Below are 13,385 nucleotides of genomic sequence, written 5' to 3'. Positions count from 1 at the left end.
TAAGAAGAGCAGTCACCGCGTGCGTAATGAACGACTTCCTTCCTCCTGGCACTTCCCGAATCGACCCGTTCCACTCGAGCGGCACACACAGGCGCGCTGCGCTTTGGTTTTCGTTTGGCGCGCGCTCGTAAAAGAGGAACTGTTGTCGCAGTGTCATGATGGCCAGTGCGTTTCACGATTCATTTGCTTGCCGTCCGCCGACGTCAAATGGAAGAGAAGCCAGGGAGCGCTTCGGCCGTCGCTGCGGGTGTGCAGTTAGACGTCACTTGAGACTAATTTCTTACCAGATAACTCCCTCCGCGTTCTTGCTGCGTGCTGCTTACGAACGCTTACTACCTTTTTTACAAAGCCTTGTTTATATTGTGGCGTACTTTTTGAAGAAGGGGGGCTTTAATACCAGCCACGGAGACAGACAAGGCCAGGCAAGCTGGGGCAGCAAAGGCGAGAGATTCCTCACGGCGCGAGCCCTACTTCGTCGTCGTCAGCTATGCGCCACCTGGCAATACTGTGGCAATACTAGGTGGCAATATCCATAATGCCTCAACATTCTTCCTTTCGACAAAATGTCTGATTTTCTATTGTTTTATTGAATTGTGGTTTATACCACATTTTGCACTTGTTATGAAGACAAAGCACACTCTGAAGGAGAATTTGAAAGGAGAGAATACGGTTAACCCTCGCTATAACGAAGTCGAAGGAGACGACATTTCTTCGCTAGAGCCGTACGCGCCCCTGACCGCGACTGTCGCATTTCAGCTTGCTTATCTGCTACATATAAACGGACGACAACATGGCTGAGTTCCAGTCTGCCGCCGATGTGCGCTGAGGGAGCCTTCTACGGGTGCCACACCGTAGCCTGATATGCGTACGCCAACCAAATACGTCAGCGTTCCCAACTCGCGCCTAGATTTTCCCCATAAAACATAAACCCCACCCTAGCACCCAACCCATAAACCCATAGACCAAATACTCAAGCATCAGTACCACCTTGTGTTACCCGAAAAATAAAAAAAAAAGCTGCTGCTATTTATCAGAATTCGTACCCTTCGAGTACCTGCATTATCTGGACCTTGCACCTTGGTGCTGCCTATCTGCCCACCCTTTCCAGTGACAACCCAGCTGACAGTCCAAACACTTCGTTCTCTGTCATTTTGTGCTGCAGGTGGGACAGCAGCTGCTGCTCAAACACATCACTCCATTTACTTTTTTTTGGCACCGGAGCTGATGGCTCCCTTATTGGCTGGGAGCGGGGTGGTGCCATCCAGCCAGCAGCAGGCTCATCAGCATCAGGCAACTCTGCGGGGACTGGTGTTGCTTGCACATCTGCTTGAATGCTCCCAGCGGGCGATGCTGTGCCGTGCACCATTTCATTGAAAATGACCTCTGGTGAGGTATCTTAGTCTCCTGCCACTGCCGGGACTTTCTGGAGGTTGCATGTAGTTCTGCAAGAAAGGAACAAATATACATGTTACTAGGTCGACACCATGTTTTAGGATGAAAGAGGAAAATGCACAGTTAAAACAAAAGTTTCCAATGCTTTGCTTAGTGGCAAGTCAGCTTTCATTCCAAACCCTGACAAGCTGTGGATCACACTATTTTCAGTTAACTATAGACTCCATGTGAGCAAAGAAAAACACGTCAACAACGCAGGCAGACAGAATATGTCCAGAAGAAGTGATGGGACCACCAAGCAATCCTTCGGGAGGGAAAGACCAGAGACACTAGCTGCCGAGCACTTCCTAAGCTACTTCCTTTGATTGCCTGCAAAAGTGATGCCCTTAGTGAGGTCCAGATAGCATGGCAAACTTTTCAAACATTATATGTATAGCATTTCAATCTCAACGTGAAAAACTCTTGTTTCTCCCACAACACAGAGATGCAACCAAGAAAGAGTGAATGCTATAAACTTTACTGAAGCTCGCATTTTTTTTCTGTAAAACACAGCTGTAAAAAGACCTAAACAACATATACAACACAGCAGTGGAACTTAGTAATTTTTGCACACTTTCTAATTTCAACTGAAAACGATAAGAGCGCGATCCAGATCGAGTGCGCTTTTTGCGAGTATTTGTTTTTTTGCTTACATCGCCAAAGGCACGATAAGTAACCCGTCCCAAACATTTTTAAATTGTTTCCATGTTCCTTGCGGTTCGTGAAACTGTTAAAATAAATCTAGATACCGTGTTCGAGTGCATTAATAAAGCGGTATTCGAGCTATTTCTCGTTATCGCACATTCAGTCATACGGTGCATGACTCAGCAGGTGTTTTTTCTGGATCTCGCACTCTGATCCAACTAGTCGAGCGACAAGACAAGAGTTGGCATCCGATCATTTTCCCGCACTGTGTTAAGCAGCCGCTAGAAGGCTCACTTTCTGGGACGGCCGCAGTTTCTGTACAACTCCATGGACTGCGAAAACTCCCACTTGCTCCTCGATACTAAGACGCTGCCGCTCCGCGTCGCCAGCTCCACAGCCTTTGCCTATCGAGTGCATCGGTTGCCCAAGCGCTTCCACAGCTTTTGACAATCATCCACTGAAATCAGCGCGCATAAGGAAGACAACAAAGACATTACACCTCTTGGATCCGTGCATTCAGACAGGCACTGCACAGTCTGCACTGCAAATGTCGAGTCAATGAGGCACTCACCTGTGTCGAGGCCGCATAGCTGCCAGATCGCTTCCCAAGCGTTTCCTTTTCTTTCTTTCTGTCTACGACGCCAAGCGCATGGACTACAGTTATGTACTCCATGCAATAAAGGTACAAGCAAGGAAAAAAGCTTATTTGCATTTACAGAAGATAGTGAGCTCAACCAAAAGTGTACAAGTATATGTGAATTCTCTAATATCGAGATTTCGGAGTATTCTGCTTTCCTCTCACGAGCTTCGCGAACCTTCTCGCTTTCCGACGAGTGCGGGTTGTTTCAACCTCTGTTAAAAGCAGTTTTGAAGAAAAGCAATTTTCGAGGCCCATCTATTCGGCGCCGTCCCTCACAAACATGCGCAGTAGAAAGGCATACACGATTTGAACGAAAACATCTCCGACGGAAGTCCGTCTTCGGACAATAGTGAACAAACATTTTGCATCCACCTTCAAGAATCACCCAGAATCAAAACACCTCTATTTACGCTTGATCTGCTTGAACGGCTCATCATTGATCTCTTACGGACTGCCAAAAACTCATACGCCTGGCGTTCCGCTGCGCCCCATCGTCGACTTCACCACCTTACCGCTTAAGGCACTCTCGGCCTACCTCCACCGAGTGCTATCGCCCCTGACAGGCAACACACCAACGCACGTGCGAAACTCCACGCATTTCGTCGAACGCCTTTCCTACGTACAACTGGAAGCGGACGAGTGCATGGTTTCATTCGACGTGGTATCGCTCTTTACCAGCGTTCCTGTGCCCTTTGCCGTTTCCGCAGCGAAGCAAGCCCCGGACACTAACCTAGGCACCAGGACGAGCCTGAACCCAGAAGAACTCTGCCGCCTTTTGGAGTTTGCCTGAGCAGCACAGCTTTTTCCTTCAAAGGAGAATTTTATAAGCAGACCAGCGGCACTGCCATGGGCGCCGCGATCTCGGTGACTGCTGCCAACCTGATGGTGGGGGCCATCGAAGAGGAGGCACTGATGTCGTTTCAAGAAAAACCAAAAGTTTTCATTCGTTACAATGACTACTGCTTCTGCATTCTGATGGCATCGCAGGTAGAAAATTTCCTGACACACCTCAACTCAGTCGAACCTTCTATTGAGTTCACAACGAAAGGAGAGGTGAAAAACACACTGCCATTCCTGGATGTCTTCATACGAAGAAAAGGGGCAGATCTAAAGTTCGGTGTCTATAGGAAGCCAAGCCACACCGGCCGCTAAATAAATTTTAGCTCCAACCACCTGAATAGCCACAAGGGAACCGTCGTCTCCTCTCTTGTGGGAAGACCAATGCCAGTCTGCTCCTCCGAAGCGGAGAAAAAAGCAGAAGAGGACACCGTTTTCGCCGACCTACAGAAGAATGGCTACACACGTGGCTTCATTACAAGCGTTGGTCGCCGTCAGGCTCGGTCTACAGGGGGAACAGCGAACAATTAAAGAACGAAACGCGTGCGCGTGGTGCATCCCTACGTGTGGGAAAACATAGAATCTACGTGGACCACTAACCTGTTTCGACAATAAGCCGCTTCTTACCATGACCGAAAGACCACGTCCCAAGAGAAAAACAACCGGTGGTCGTTCGCAAAATTCCATGCTCCAAGTGTCCGGCTTCATACGTCGGCGAAACTAAAACCTCCAGCAAAGAATAAGGCAACACAAAAATGACATCCGGCTAATGAATTCAGAATACAACCCCCCCCCCCCCCCCCTCCTTCCCGCGAACACTGCGAGAGCGCGGACCACCGATTAGCCTTCGAGGAGGTGAGCCTCTTGGCAGTGGAGCCAAACCTGTTCAAGAGGCGACATGTGGATTCATGGCACATCCGGCTCACAAAGGCGGCGATGAAGAGGACTCCAGGAACGCTCCCCTCCACGTGCGTTAGTGGACTGCGCTACGTTCTAACAAAGGTAGAGCGAAGGCAGCACCCCTCTGCTGCTGGCGCTGACCCACATGGGGCGAACGTGGTCGCCGTGCTGCACCACATACGGCGAAAAACAGGCGACCGCCGCCAGACCGCAGCCGTCTCGATTTCAGTGTTGCTAACCACGGCATGGCCTTAATCTTAGCGGCAACAAAAAAAAAGATTTTTAAACTTACTCTAAAGCTATTGTTTATAAGAGGGCGCATTCCCACTTTTAGTTCAGCGTACGCTAGCAGAGACGCAAAAATAAACTGAGCCTATAGTGGCGCCATCTGGTTCTCAGGACAGGAACCATTACTGTAAACAAACCGACTCTCCTCTTAAGCCTAGAAGTGGAAGAATTGACACTAAAATAAAGCAGATTTATTACTTACATGTTTTGTTATAGGCAAGGTGAGGCGAAGCGAAAGACAGGTGCTCCATTTACGGCCAGTGAACGCAGTGAAAAAGACAGCAACAACGAGAATTAAGTCCAAAGCGGGGGGTCCGGCTTCGAAGGGCGCCGCCGTGTTTGTCGCCGCGCGGTGGAAATCGGTCTGGACCAATCGATGGGCGGAAGCTAGATGCGGGTGCAGAGTGCCCTCATTGGTCCGCGCTGACAGCTCGCATTCGCCGCTTCCGGTGAGCGGCTGACCGCCAGGCGAACGTATCTAGCACTGCTTGGCCATTCGCAGGTTTTCCGCGAGAAAATCGTTTCATGTGGGTAGGGCTTTATTCACCTCTGAAGAAGGGATCGAGTTCTTCAAAGGTGGGCAAAGTTAAAGTATTGGTTGGTGTCAGTTTTCTCTCAACTGCGGACGTACCAAGACACCCTAACAAAGAATTTCTCTCGCAAGTCTCTTCCCTGTGCATGTGAGCAGAGGTTGACCCGTGCTAATGAGTGGTCATTCTTCATGTCTGCAGCTAGCGGGGCAATGTCTTGTTGACCGCGCCTGAAGCTGTCAGCGAGCTCCGCCTAGACATCCAGCTAACGTCTTCTCGGCCTGGGGATGACGAACACCTTTGGGGAGCTGCGCGAGGCTCATCTCAGCAATCAATACTTGCGGTTAAGCAAAACACATGCGTGTAGTCGCCTACTGACCCGCCTGCACATCAATTACACAACCCAAGAGGAGAAGCGGATATCCATGCCCGAGGCCTGGCGCTTAAAGGTTCGCCCCCTCCCCAATAACATGACAAAAGATGCCCATGATGGCCGCCGCCCCGCGCGAGCGGAGGCCATTTCCAAGCAGTATGGTTCTCGACCACGGGTATTTTACACGGACGCGGCCGGTCCACACCATGGGGGTTGGTACACGGCTGCCGTTGTCCACCAAAACAACCCAGTTCAGGGCCTCACCTTCCGTGCCCCCAACCTTACATTCGCGGAGGAAGTTGCTATCGCACTTGCAGCTGCGGATCCAGCGTCCCGAGTCATTATCACCGACTCAAGGGAAGCTTGCCGCAATTTTGAACAGGGCCAAATTCCAGATCGTGCTTTCAAATTTTACAAAGATGTGAGTACCGGGATTTCCCAACCCGGCGCACCATCATCTGGGCCCCAGCACATAAGGAGATAGAGGGAAATAAGGTAGCGGACACTACCGCCCGCGCGCTTAACCACCAGGCATCGCCTCTCTCGCCGCCTGATTCGGCTACTGATTTTAATCCGGCTATTACTTTTCGGGAGATCTCTTTCCTGTATCAAAGCGCTCACGGCCGATACCCACCCCCCTGTAAAGGCCTCAAGAAGGCAGAGGAGCGTTGGCTACTTCGCCTCTACACCAACACGGTACTGTGCCCGGCAGTGCTCAAGCATTTCAATTCGGCCTTTTCGGGCGAGTGTCCACACTGTGGGGAAGTGCTGCGGACACGTATCACATGGTGTGGGCATGCCCTGCCAATCCTGCTTTCCCACCCCACCCCACCCCTCCCCACCCGAGAGGACTGGGAGGCTGCCCTGCTCGGCCGCTCAACTCTCCAGGACCAACGAGCCCTGGTGACGAGAGCCCTGGCCGCCGCGGAGGCCACAGGGGTCCCGGACTAGGGAGCCCTCCTAGTGATTGTGAGGGCCGGGCCATTCAGGCACGGTCCAAGCAATACCTCTCTTGTATATAGAACAAATAAATGTTTTACACCACCACGCCTAGACATCCTACACTTTGAGCAGCGGCACCGCAGACATGGGACAAAATTCAAGCGACGCGACGCGGATTACGATGGTGATATGTTTTGCCGAGCTAGTTGTGTGTTTGACCAGGCATCGGGTCCAGGAACAGCGCCGCTTTGCTGATGAGGGAAGGAACGTGGGCCGGAGACGGGGAGTAGAAGGGAGAAACAAGGGAAAACTGTATTCACATAATTACAAAATACGTGACAAACATATTTACAACATTATTTACAAACAGAATAAAAGCTGAGAAGAAAGACGCGGGTTCGATCCCGGCCGCGGCGGCTGAATTTCTTTGGAGGAGAAATTCGAGGCCCGTGTACTGTGCGATGTCAGTGCACGTTAAAGAACCCCAGGTGGTCAAAATTTCCGGAGCCCTCCACTAAGGCGTCTCTCATAGCCTTAGTCGCTTTGGGACGTTAGACCCCATAAATCAAACCAAACCAAAAGCTGAGAAGAGTCCCAGGAAAATCGCTGAGGGAATCACTCAGGGAATCGCTGCTCGAAGAACGTGTCGAGCGCTTTTATATAGCCTCTCCAGTTGACTTCCCGCCCTTTTCGTCCAATCACTGGGACTCCGTCTTGGGCATCGCCTTTGAATCCATTTTGTCGAAAACGGGCACTCATTAACGGAGCTCCCCTCTCTAGCGTCTTCCTCGGCTGAGTCACTTCTGAAGGTGTCCTTTCCTGATTACACATCCTCACCCACAGTTGGACGCGCAGTTGGTGACCCTTCAGGAAGCCGGCCATGGGTCCCAGGTCTTGGTCGAAGGGGGCGCCCGAAGGCGAATACGGGCAGAGCGCCGTCCACAAAGGCAGTGGCGCGGAAGATTGACAGCCCCCTCGTCACGGTGCGTGGCGGCCGGCGTCGTGGTGTCTCCCTGGTGGAGGTGCATTCTTGGGTGGAAGGTTCATTGCCATGTCGTTGAGTACGGCTTGAGGAAACCCGCTTAAGCCGAGACAACGGGGTGGCAGTGACGCCGCACTTGAAGAAAGGAGTCGTCTAGACTCAAAGTCTCCGTCCGTCGTGGCGGGCGCCACTGTTCTTTGCAAGCATTGTATGGGAGCGCGTACTCGGAGAACGTACTGCTGTAGCACAACCAAGCACTGTCTTTGGAAATGGCCCAAGTCAAGACGACCATGACAGGAATGCACAAGGCGGAGGGGGGGGGGGGGGGAAAGAAACACAACAATGGCTTGTCGCCTCCCGCATGTGTCTGCATCGCCGCAAGAACGCGCACAATGGGATGCGACCCCGACGTATACGTTCCTGGAGGGGTTTGACTTTTCCTGTATTCTTGAAATCCTCTGCTGCCAGGCTATCGCGCCTGTTAGCTACTGTGAGTCTCTGACTCACGCCCATCTCTGCTCTCCGTGCGGAGGGCAGAAAAAAAAACTCAGAGGGCATTCCCCTTCCGCGAACCCAAACGCGGCAAAGAATGCATAGCGCCTCGAACTTCACCGTCACAAGCGTATTTTTAGTTCAGCATGAGCAAAACGCACGTAACGATAAGCTCAGCGCAGTGGCGCCATCTGGTTCTTATAGCGGCAACTATTTTTGTTAACAAAACGATGCTCTTCTTAGGACTAGGCTGGTAAACATGCAAGCGATTCGGTGAACTGAGCGAACGGAGCCGCTGCGCTGCGAAGGTACTGCGAAGCGTTTCGCGAGCTTTCGTGTCCCATGCGTCGCCGCTGTGCGTTTTCCCCCCGCTGCGAAAACCAATATGGCCGGCAAAAGATATGCGCTTGCAACCAGTTCCGGTGGTTTGCAAGCACCAAAAAACGTAATATATAAGTATTATTTTGTCATCTATACTGATATTTTTTTTAAACATATATAAATCTTGCGTTTTAAGCAGTCAACACCACTTGATATATTTTTTTTTAAACAAAGGTTTGTACGCGCGGCGTACAAACTCTGCTACTACTGGTCACGTGGCAACACCGGGTCTTCATTGGTTCTGAAGCGGTGCTGCCGAACCTTGCCGCTCCGACCGCTGGAGCTGCCGCCGCCGCTCGAGAGCGGGTGCATGCGCCGCAGTGGCGGGATTCACGAGCGTTTCGCTTGCATGTGAACCAAGCCTTTAGGACTAGGAGCGGCAGAATCGTCACTAAAAATAAACAAACAAAGCGAATTTGTCTCCCCAATGGTTTATTGCAGGTGAGCCGAGACGAAGCGATAGCATAGTGGCCCATTTATGGCTACTGAACGTACAGGAAACGACAAATTCGGTAAGAGGCGAGGGGTCCTGCTTAGAAGGGACCACAATTTTGGAAACGATGTTTGAACGCACCCAAGAGTCGCGCACGCCGAAATCGGAAAATTGCGCTCGTATCGCGAGCGTACAGTGGGCAATACGCATCTCTAGAACGACCGAATTGTGTGTTCCGCAGCTCCCGAAGCCGGTGTGGCCAAGAAGGCAAAAAATGACGATGAAATCCCAAGAGTTTAACTGCACATGCTTACATCCAGACTATTTTTAACCACATGTTATCGCTAGATATCGCGTGTTGAGCTCGAAACATGCCCAGAACGTGTTCTAGACAAGCGTTGCGCCCTCTGTACTTTACGGCTCGCTATGAAATAGCGTTTGGCGCATGCACAGTTTAAGCACGCTAGCCCATGTACCCTTAAAATCCGAGCTCCCTGTACGCGAAAACTCGCACTACGTCGTCAAGCTACCAGCGGTGCCGTCGCGCGCATCATTTTTGCCGTGTCGCTTGCCTCGTCGCTCGGATCTGCACCAACAGAAAATTCCGCTCGTCGTCCGGAAGTCCCCCGCGTTTGGAACCAGGAAACCCACACTGGCTGTTTCCGGTTTGTCGCAGCTTCTCCTCCGAGACCTATCTTCGCATCAGCAAGCGCGCCGTCCTGGTCATCGCCGCGGTAGAGAGTGAATGAAAGACTTTATTGTCTGACAGGAGAAGACAACCTCATCCTACCCTCCGGCTCTCCCTCTCAGTCGAGAAATGAGGGCCAGGAGGGATTTGGGTGGACAGGGTCGCCGTGTGAGATGCTGGCCTGGATTTCTCGAATCCCGGCACTCAGTCGTACGGCGAGGAGCTTGTGCTCAGTGTCCGGCCTACGCAGCAAGGTCTCCCAGGCGTCTCTACCACTTCTTTTATTCGCCCTGCCTGGGGATTGAGTGCACTCCCAAATAATATGGTTGACGGTCGCTCTCGCTCCACATTTCTTACTTGTCATCCTCAATGACCGGGATAATATGTTTAATTAGTATTGGGTGCGCGTAGACGCCTGTTTGAAGACGTCTCCACGCTACCCCTTGCTGATCATTAAACTAAGCTTTAGCTGTGAGGCAGACCCGCAAGATTTAAATATTGAAAACAATCTTATTGTCGGTTACGGAGGCCTAGCAACATTTGTAGCGGGCTCACTGCAGGGAGAGATGCGTGTCGAGCCGCTGTTACCGGCGCTCGATCCACCGTGCCACTGCGCTGCAACTGTATGCGTGCAGAAACACTCGCGGCGCGTATTCTCACTTGCATATTATAGTTTGACAACTTACAAGCAGATTGCGGTGGCTGTTCGTGGTAGTCCTTTTTACTAAGCCGTAGTGTGCAGGCGCCGAAAGAAAGCACACCTCCCCATGAATCCGTGATAGGTTACTTTGTCTCCGCAAGCCCGCTGGCTTGGTTGCTGACGCTGCACCGCCGGCGCAGAGAAAATGTTTCTTTTGCCCTCGCTATGAGGCACACCCCCAAAATTTTGAGAGAGATAACAGGTTACGGGCGTGATTACTAAGCTCGAGTGCGCAAGCAGGGACCGCTGTGCACGTGGCATGCCGCCTTCGCTTGTTTGGAGGTTGCCCACTTCGCCTCGCCACTCTCTTTTTCGTGCATATGGAGCCTACTGGCATGAAATTCTGCAGCGTCGGAACGCCGCCTATGCACTCATCGCAGCTTTGGTAGTGCTGCAAGGAAATACTGCGATGGGGCATAAATAACGCATTTGTGTGTATGTATGCGTGCATGTCGGGGAACGTCATTTTGCCCTCTATGTGGCGACCGTTCTGACTGCATTACTCGCAAGTACAATAACCAGTGTTCCCAGCTATTGCTTTCACGTACATGCATGCCGAGGCGTCACAGATCATAGCAGCAAGGCTCACCTCAACATGAGCGCCTTAAAAATGACGCCATTTGAAATAACTTTATGTACTTCTTCCACAAAGGGCTCCAGAGGTTTTGGCTCGCGTACACCGCAACAACAGCTGAACATAAATATAGATTCGCATGTTGCTGATTCGGCACAGTGTGGACCAGATGCGCAAATGGCAACATTTGTAAAGGAGAACCGCGTCAATATTGCCGTGCACTTTAATTTCACGAGGAACAGTTCCTGTCGCAAATGCTTGTCGGGTGCCTCCCACCAGCCCGAAATGGAAATCAGTCAATCAATTGTTCAATCAATCGAATTTATTTTCACACTCTGGCAAACACCTTACAATTACAAGCCTGAAAAAGCCTGATGGGGCCTGTATAGCAGTGTCTGTCAGACAGCGAAAAGTCGCGTGCAGTGCATTGCATACATAAAAAAAGGATAGATAAGTAAATAACAGAAAGAAAACATAAAAGTACGACAGAAACTGCAAAATTTAACTGATCAATGTTTGTAGTTAATTAGAAAAAGAGCTGGATGCCTGAAACCATTTCAGCACCATCAGCATGTCAACACTTTCTGGGGGAAGATTTGACCATGAAAGAGCTGACTAGACGAGAAGTGCGAGAAATTGATGTGCGGCAATAATTCCAACATAAAATTAAAGGTTAGGTGAAAACAGATAAACACGATAGTTTCTTTAGTTTACAATTCGTATTTAGGCAGGACACATTTCTAGTATTCATCGGACCCGCTGTGCTCAAGATGTTCTTTCCGCTGTGTTCTCATCACTGTGCGCGCGTCTTTCGGCAAGTTAGCGATGCCTTGTCGCCTGCAGAAGCATAGAATGTCATTAATACAGGCATGGGTGAGGTTATGCCTGCTGGCAATAAGCGCTAGATGTTCGGCCGCCGAAAGTATGCAGTGGTCCACGGAAGCTTCCACGGGCACAGCTTCTTTTGCTTGAGCGGTCTCCACGTTGAGCACCGGAGAAGTGGAACACTCACCGTCTTCGTTGTGGCTGGAATTGCCGCTACTTGAGCATGATGATGATGATGATGAGAAGGACGCCACAGGTTCGGCATCCTTGAGTTCGCTCGCGGCTGGGTCGTTCTTTGCAGATGATGCCAGCGAGCATGCGTTGCTGCCAGCAAACGCCGAATTAGCAGCGTTTCTTGCGCGCTTCTTGTATCTGAGCTTCCGAGGGTCGCCCGCGTCAACCGAATAAACTTCGGTGGCTTTCATTCGTTTTCCATGTCCGGGATCCGATGACGTTGGCCGGGCTCTGGTGCGCAGCGATGTGCCGAATTCCTTCAGTATCTCGTCAAACTCTTTCTTCTTGATGTGGTACTTAGCCCGTTTCGAAGACATGGCTGAACACGAACTGGAAAAAAACAGCAGCGAACACGAGAAAGACCTCAGTTGCAAGCCGGGTTGCGACCGGGAAAGTGCAGCTGAGAGAAGTGTCAACCACGAAAACCGGTTGGCACAAACCCCTTTCTTTATTCCCTCCTCATCCTTTTCCGTCCGCGCGCGCGGCTCGCGGCAACACCCTCTACCCTCTAGAGAAAACGTAAGGCCTGCTGGCTCTCCCCCCCCCCCCCCCCCCTGAGCTACGTCACGCGAAAGAGGCCCACATAGAAGTTCCGTGCAGCACGTGTCGAAGCTACGAGCGGCGCACTCATGTTGAAAATGAGGCCTGGAAGGTACACAATGGTTAACCCCACCTGTACCGAGAAGTGGGGGACTAAGGCGACGACAATGCGATCGGTTCTGGAAACACGTGACACTCCTTTAACTGCCTCGGGGAAAGTCATGGAATGTGGCGACATGCTTCCGAATCCGAACGCACATTTTTTTCTAGACGTTGACTGTGCATGCAGCAGAGTCTGCAGTGAAGCTCCGCCCACATTCAGCCTCCGCGCGCAGAATTCCTCCACGACAAAAAAGTAGTCCGTTGTTGAAACTTTTCTTGTTACGTAAACAAGAAGCTTAGCACAAGAAAAAAGTTACGAGCTCTACAGTTTTGATCCGTGAATTGTTTGATTAGTCAAGCATTACAAAATTGATTTTGTTTACAGTTGCGATTGGCCAGCGGAGTAATACAAGACGCCGCGGACCGCGGCCCAGTGTTAGCAACTGCTGTTTTTATAAGTTGTATCCTACTATAGACGATGTTCTAGTTCCATCGCTGGAGTGGAATGCGGATTACGGTTCTGCCAGGATATGCCTAACAAGTGCTGCATGCTCAATTGCCGGACTAATTACAGATCGGGTCCTAAAAACCACGCTTTCAAGTTTTTCCGGGATGAACAAGAGCAGAACGCCTAGGCACCCTGCAATGCAGTTTGACCGAACAGGTCGCGCCCTCTGGCGGCGCACGCAAGAAGCTCGAAGGCGCTCGCACGCTCGGGCCTTGCATTGCTGAAGTTGCTTAGCGTGGGATTTCTCGGGTAACAGTTTTGTCAGGGTACGGATAGTTTGCACGAGGCGGCATATCGTCCTGTTGAAATAAAGTGCACCATGACCTTTGGCATGAGTTCG

General features: G+C 51.0%; 1 pseudogene; it reads right to left on the bottom strand.

The window, feature by feature from the left end:
• Positions 1-12,212, bottom strand: part of LOC149338475 (uncharacterized) — a 59,612-nt pseudogene extending 47,400 nt beyond the window's left edge.
• Between the last annotated feature and the right edge of the window lie 1,173 nt (positions 12,213-13,385).

Source organism: Amblyomma mixtum, chromosome 6 (genome assembly GCF_055824585.1).
Source record: "Amblyomma mixtum isolate Tamu chromosome 6, ASM5582458v1, whole genome shotgun sequence".
Classification (NCBI taxonomy): domain Eukaryota; kingdom Metazoa; phylum Arthropoda; class Arachnida; order Ixodida; family Ixodidae; genus Amblyomma; species Amblyomma mixtum.
The sequence above is the reverse complement of the archived record's forward strand: the minus strand, read 5'-3'. Positions and strand labels throughout refer to the sequence as shown.